Here is a 6,604-nt window from a genome sequence, read left to right as displayed (position 1 = left end):
ACTGACAAACTGTAATTACAATGTATGAAGTCATGCAGCAGAATTGTACGCGTGTTCAAATAGCAACAACAAAACACTAAAAAATGTATCGAATGAAAGTTTAATTAAATCACACGTATTTGCATTATTTTAAATTCCATAGTTAGTTTATTCTTTCGTTTAATACACAGCAAGCAAAATAATAGAAAGCATAAAACAGTAAAATTATATAAAATGTTGAAATTTTATATTATTAACAATTTCTTCTAAAAAAATAAACTAAAATGTATGTATCCTAGAATGGCAACATTTGTACAATTACATGAAATAAAATTCATTTTCTAAAAAAAATTTTTCATTAATGTTATTTAATTTTTCAAATTTCCCGTTTCTTTGAATCACTTTGTACAATTACATGTGTTGGCGTCACTGTTTAGTAGATTGGGATCATATGTTTATAAGCGTTGTTAAAGTGAAATCTGTATTGTAATATCAGTATTATTTATTTGTGTTCACTTTTGTTGACTAAGTAAGTAATTTTATACCATTCTAACATAAATTAATAGAATTTAAGTTTGAATTTTTTGTGTTTATGAATTGAAAGTGTAGCTTTAGCCTGCGATGTAAATTTATTTAAATTCGACGTAAAATCGTTTACTTAAGCAGCAAATTAAAAAATTCACATATTGTGGCCATATTATTATTAGTTGTTTTTTAATTAGTAATTTTGGCAATTAAGCAGTTTGTTCAAACTTAACTTTTGTATCGTATACGTTATTACTCACGTGGTGTAAGGCAAGGTTAGCTGGCGTAGGTTACCCACCGGGTTGGTCTAGTGGTTAACGCGTCTTCCCAAATCAGCTGATTTGGAAGTCGAGGCTTACAGCGTTCAAGTCCTAGTAAAGCCAGTTATTTTTACACGGATTTGAATACTAGATCGTGGATACCGGTGTTCTTTGGTGGTTGGGTTTCAATTAACGACACATCTCAGGAACGGTCGAACTGAGAATGTACAAGATTACACTTCATTTACACTCATACATATCATCCTCTGAAGAATTATCTAAACGGTAGTTACCGGAGGCTAAACAGGAAAAAGAAAGCTGGCGTAGGTTAAGTTTCGTTGAATTATATTTATAAAATAAATAATAATGGTTACATTGGATGATATTAACTATAACCCAAAAGTTTGCTGTTTATAATTATATATATAAATTAACCAATTAACCTTCGCTTGCTAACCTCAACTTATTAACAGAAAAGTTTTGACTATTTAAATAATAAATAATTACTGTATTTATTATTTAAATATTCAAAACGTTAATAGTGATGACATATACGCTATACAAACGTTGGGGGTGGAACAAACTGCATAAGTGCTATAATTTTCTTTCCGTTAATTGGAAATTATAATACTTATTTTTTATTCGTTTTTCTCCGATACTAATAAAAAAAGAACAGTTGATAGTCGACAGCTTTGTAATATACTGTGAAGCTTTCGATTATGTTACAATTAATGGAAAACAGATTGTCTCATGTTAACTTATAGCAAACTTCAATCGTTTTTAGTAGTGTCTGGTAGAACCATCTAAACTGAAATAGTTTACAAAAAACTATTGTGCCACAGAACAAAGGAAGAAAATCATCTTAACAACTTCTCACAAAAATAATTATAAATAAGTACTACAACAGAGGTATTACAACTCAACAGAGGCGTTTCCTTTCACTTTTGTCAGTGCTGTTCTATTTATTATATATGTAGCAGAATGGACTGCTTCATTACTTCACTCCTAAGCAATTTGGGTGTTGAGTGCAGAATGCAACCAGGATCTTGCCACCTCACAAATGATTCTGTTTTCTTTCTCAGCTGCTGTAGATTGTTGTGGAGTATAAGATACCGCCATAAAATGTTAACACTTGCATTAATTTTTCCATGCCTGATTTAATTATAGCAAAGTGTTTTTTTTTATTAGATGGACATTCATTTTGATTTACGCCGTATAATTTACCTTTACAAAAAATAAGTCCCACTTAACAATTTTTAGAGAGATGACCCAATTTTCTACAACAAAAACATTTCTTGCCATTGTGATTAGCCTTAGCATGACTCCCTTTTGCTAAAGTTTGATCTAGAAGCATGCTTCCTGGGTTGACAATCAACCTTGAGTTAAAGATGTTTCGTTTCTTAATCTCAACTCATATTTAAAAGTAGTTTTGCAATTCAGACCATGTCTTCTGTTGGCAAGTCATGCCATGTGATGTAAATGGGATAAAACTCATGAGGCAAAGTTTATTAAAGCCTTGCACATGTCATCTTCAAATATTGTTTTGTCTACGAGTGTCATTTCATTTGAAGTTCATTGTACTTTGCAAGAAGAATGTCAGATTTGTTTTAATTTCAACCGTTCTTTGTGGGCAGTAAGATGTAACTCTACCTAATAAAAAATTTCTATCTAGAGAAAGAATAATTCTTTTCTTGGCCTCTTTTCAAAGGTTCTATTAACAACTTGACAAAAATATTATTTTGCTCTGAACATGTCTGCTCATAAGTTTTTCAATTTTGTTTTCTTCTGACGTCAGTAAATATTCATTCCATAATTGCCAACTAGATGTAGAAAAAAAACACCCCATCACTTGATAACCATAAACTTATATTTACAACAATATAAAGGAAAAACCCACACGTCTATTTCTCATCTGTGTTTAATAAAAATTGCCTGCTCACCTATTATGTTTGGTAAAACTCGCTAAAAAAATCTGAGATCGGTTTCAGAAAACTATTTGTTTTGACACTCAACAAAGGAAATAAAAACATCTTCATAGCTAACTAAATACATACGTCTACTTAATAATAACGCAAACTATTGATTCTATTAAAATGCCTCTGAAATTAATTGGCATCTCACAAAAATTAGAAATATAAATATTTGAAAGTGATGTATGTAAAACGTATGAACATTGTATATAAATATTAATATACCCCTTTATAATTAGTTCTTTCTCTTGTTTATTATTTTTTAATATGTTACATAAATTTTGTTGTTAGAAACGATGATGAATTGAATAAATCTGTTATCGCTAAAGTGAGTGCTACTATTTCCTGAGGGGTTCTAGGAGACTTATAGTGATCTGGCTTTAATTAAAGTTTAATAATTTATTTATTAAATCTAAAATTTCCTATAAAATCTGTATATATATACATCATTTGATATGACATGATTATAAGCGAAGTATAAGATAGTTGAACTAAGATATGAATAAACAAAGATGTACACACCAATATTTTGAGTCTTTCACAAAACTAATATAATAAATGAAAGTTACATAAACTTGTGCCTATTTACATTTATATACCTAAACAAGCTTGTATTGTTCATTTTTTTGAATTCTGTTTAATCTGATTAATTCTCATTTGGTGTTTACCCCATTTTTGGTAACGTTTATTAGTGTGAGCATGTTAAAAAAAATATTTATTCTAAAATCAGACTAATTTTTTTAACATAATTGTCATCATTATTTTATTGTATTCTGTTATAAAGTTTTTATCTTAATTTATATGATTAATGATTAAATCTCTCATAACATCATTATCAAGTATTAGACTGTACATATTATCAACTGCTAATATTTCATTGATATTATATAAATTGGTGTCATTACTGAACATTAATCATTTTCCAGCAATTTTAATTTCACTATTATTCTATCACAAAATAACATTAATGTACCTATCCGTAAACATATAATCAGAGAGACCTAAAACAACAATTTTTATATTGTATTATTTTTAATTATAAAGTAAATAGAAACCAAGTATTTCAGCTTATAACTCATCATATCTACTTATCCATATACATAATATGACAAATCTACAACCAACCTTTTTACAAAAAATCAAACTGCTTTTTTCATTTATTATTTTGGTTAGATTGTATTATAAAATTAATACATTAGATTGTACAGATTATAAAAATCTAAAAAATAAAATCACAAGAAGAAATCTTACTTACAAGCATGCACGGTCTTGTCAGACAACAATGTAATAAAAAAAAACAACAATACAGAAACATCAGTCGTAAAAGAAAACCCGTTAAAAACTTAACATTGTACTGCAAAGTATTAAATATATCTGTATTAACAGGGGCCATTTGATTTTCACTAAGTTGAAAATGTGATACTATAAAATAGACACAAAACATTTTTTTTTTATTAAAAAATAAAAAAACATATTCACTTTTTTGGCCTTTACAATGCATTCTTATAGCTAAGCAGATGAGTCGTCTGAAAATAGTGGTAGGAGGGGGGATTTGAAAATGACAAGACAGTGGAAGAGCTTGGTCAACAGGTTGTGATAAGACTTAGGATGTAATACTTTATCGGCAGCTATCCGCCACTGTGCAACTACTATCAGTGCTGTTTCAACCATCAGCGTGCATAAATCGAGGTTTTTTCTGCTCTCTGTGATCAAACGTGTTTTTGTCAGTGGAAAATATGTTTCCAGGCCATAAAGCAAACTTTCCATTTTCTAAATGGCTTCAAGAGGCTGCAGATTCTTTTAATGGTGAAAAGGCAAAAAAAAAAATATAATTCGTTTGACAAGTGTACCTCTCATATTTCAGGTGAAAATAGGAGATCAAGACAAAACTTGGGCATTCCAATAAGTTTGCTGCACATGTGTTGAAGGACTTAGACGGTGGTCAAAGGGAACAAGAAGCGTACAGACTTGGAGTTTTAATGGAGTCACAAAATTACATCGATGATTGTTACTTTTGTTCGAACTGGTGTACACGGTTTCAATTTGAAGAATAAAAAAAGAATCGTTTATCCAAATACGCCATACGCTTTATGTCTGATTCCTCAAGGTACAGACATACCAGTGCCAATTCCATCAGAAAATTTAACTGAAACGGATGGTTCCTCAAGCGATTTAAATGAAGATAATGTCAAGGAGTATGAACCTGGACATAGCTATGCACCAGAGTTTTATTCACAGTCTGAACTAAATGATTTGCTTCGAGAATTACATCTGATCAACGAAAATTCAGAATTGCTTGGTTTGAAGATTAAACTGAATAACCTACCACTTCCTGGTTCAGGTACAGAGAAAAGGATTCTCTTACACATTTTACAGAAGGAGAATTAGTCTTCTGCACCGATGTATGTAGAACGGTTCGGAATAAAGTTCTTCCATCTCTGCGTATCAAGTTAGGCTTGGTCAAAGCCTTACCAAAAGAAGGTAAATGTTTTAAATAGATCTGTGACAAATTTCCCGTCTCATAAAATGCTAAATAAAGGCGTGTCTTTGCTGGTCCTGATATTAGAAAACTTCACAAACAACGTAATTTTGAGAAACAAATGGAAGTTACAGAAAAAGAAGTTTGGGGAGAATTTAAAGAAGTACTAATCAAGTTTCTGGGCAATAAGAAGAATCTGAACTTCAAATCAATCGCTGAGAGCATGCTGCAGAAGTACAAAAATTTAGGCTGTTCTGTGTGCTTGAAGAGGTTCACTTCCTAAATTCACATGTGAACTATTTTCCTGAAAATCTGGGTGCCGTTAGTGAAGAGACGGGTGAGAAATTTCATCAGGACATGAAAGAAATGGAAAGAACGTATCAAGGAAAATGGATTACTATAAAGATGGCAGACTACTGCTGGCTGTTACACCAAGATGAACCCTATAGAGAACATAGAAGGAAGAGCGCAAAACAGAGTATAAGCCGTCCAAAGAAACTTCGATTTTGGAATAAAAGTTACATACTTCATCATGAAAGGTGGGTGAAGAGGGGGAGTGGTTTCCTAAGGCACTACATACCTCATAAAAATTAACCACTATAATAGAAATTAGGCTTATTTTATGGCAATTTGCATTTGAAATTAAGGGGTCAGTGACCCAACCTACCCCCTTCCACTCTTCACACCACTCAACTGTTTAGCTCTAAGAATGCATAATATAAGCCAAACAAGCATATAATATTACATATATAATATTAATTTATTATTAAAAAAAAACTTATGTCTATTCTATTGTATCACATGTTTGTAATTTTTAATCTTTTTGATAATATTGAAATTTGCATTCCTGACATGATGAAACAAAAATGATGGTTATTTTCTATTCAGCGCTAAAAAATACATAAACAATTATCAAAAACTAAAAAACACATCCATCGCGGGCTTATGTAATTAGACAAGGTTAACGAGCTAGGCAATGGTAATACGATACAAAGTTCAGTATTCTGAATCATCAGTTACATTTCCTCACCCACCTAATTAAACCAAGTTGTTTACTTTGTAACAGAAAGAAGCAAAAATCCACAAATAAAAAAGCAAGTGGGCCCCTCTTATGTTAAAAGAAAAGTACCTAATATCGTAAATTGTATACCTACACTGATGGCAACAATTTTTAAATATTATTTTGTGCTTTAAAAATTAACAGATTTCTGCTAAAAAAAAAACCAAAGTAAATTAGATAAAAAGGATCTCTAAGAAGAAGGAATGTAAAAATTTTTATAAACAGGATTCCCACTGAATTTTAAGGTTTGTTTTCCCTGACTTTTACTGACCAATTTGATAAAAATTTCCTGACTCTCACAATGGTATGCTATCACAGCTTACTCTGAAAA

At 30.7% G+C, this 6,604-nt stretch overlaps 1 long non-coding RNA gene across 1 annotated transcript in view; it reads left to right on the top strand.

Annotated features, from left to right (window-relative positions):
* The first annotated feature begins 384 nt into the window (after positions 1 to 384).
* LOC142326638 (uncharacterized) overlaps positions 385 to 6,604 on the top strand; it is a 30,833-nt gene continuing 24,613 nt past the window's right edge. The window contains exon 1 of the long non-coding RNA XR_012756822.1: positions 385 to 508. This is a non-coding gene — a long non-coding RNA (uncharacterized LOC142326638). The remainder of the gene's footprint in view (positions 509 to 6,604) is intronic.

The sequence above is a fragment of the Lycorma delicatula genome, chromosome 6 (assembly GCF_047948215.1).
Source record: "Lycorma delicatula isolate Av1 chromosome 6, ASM4794821v1, whole genome shotgun sequence".
Taxonomy (NCBI): domain Eukaryota; kingdom Metazoa; phylum Arthropoda; class Insecta; order Hemiptera; family Fulgoridae; genus Lycorma; species Lycorma delicatula.
Note: the sequence above shows the minus strand (reverse complement) of the source record. Positions and strands in the feature narration are given on the sequence as shown.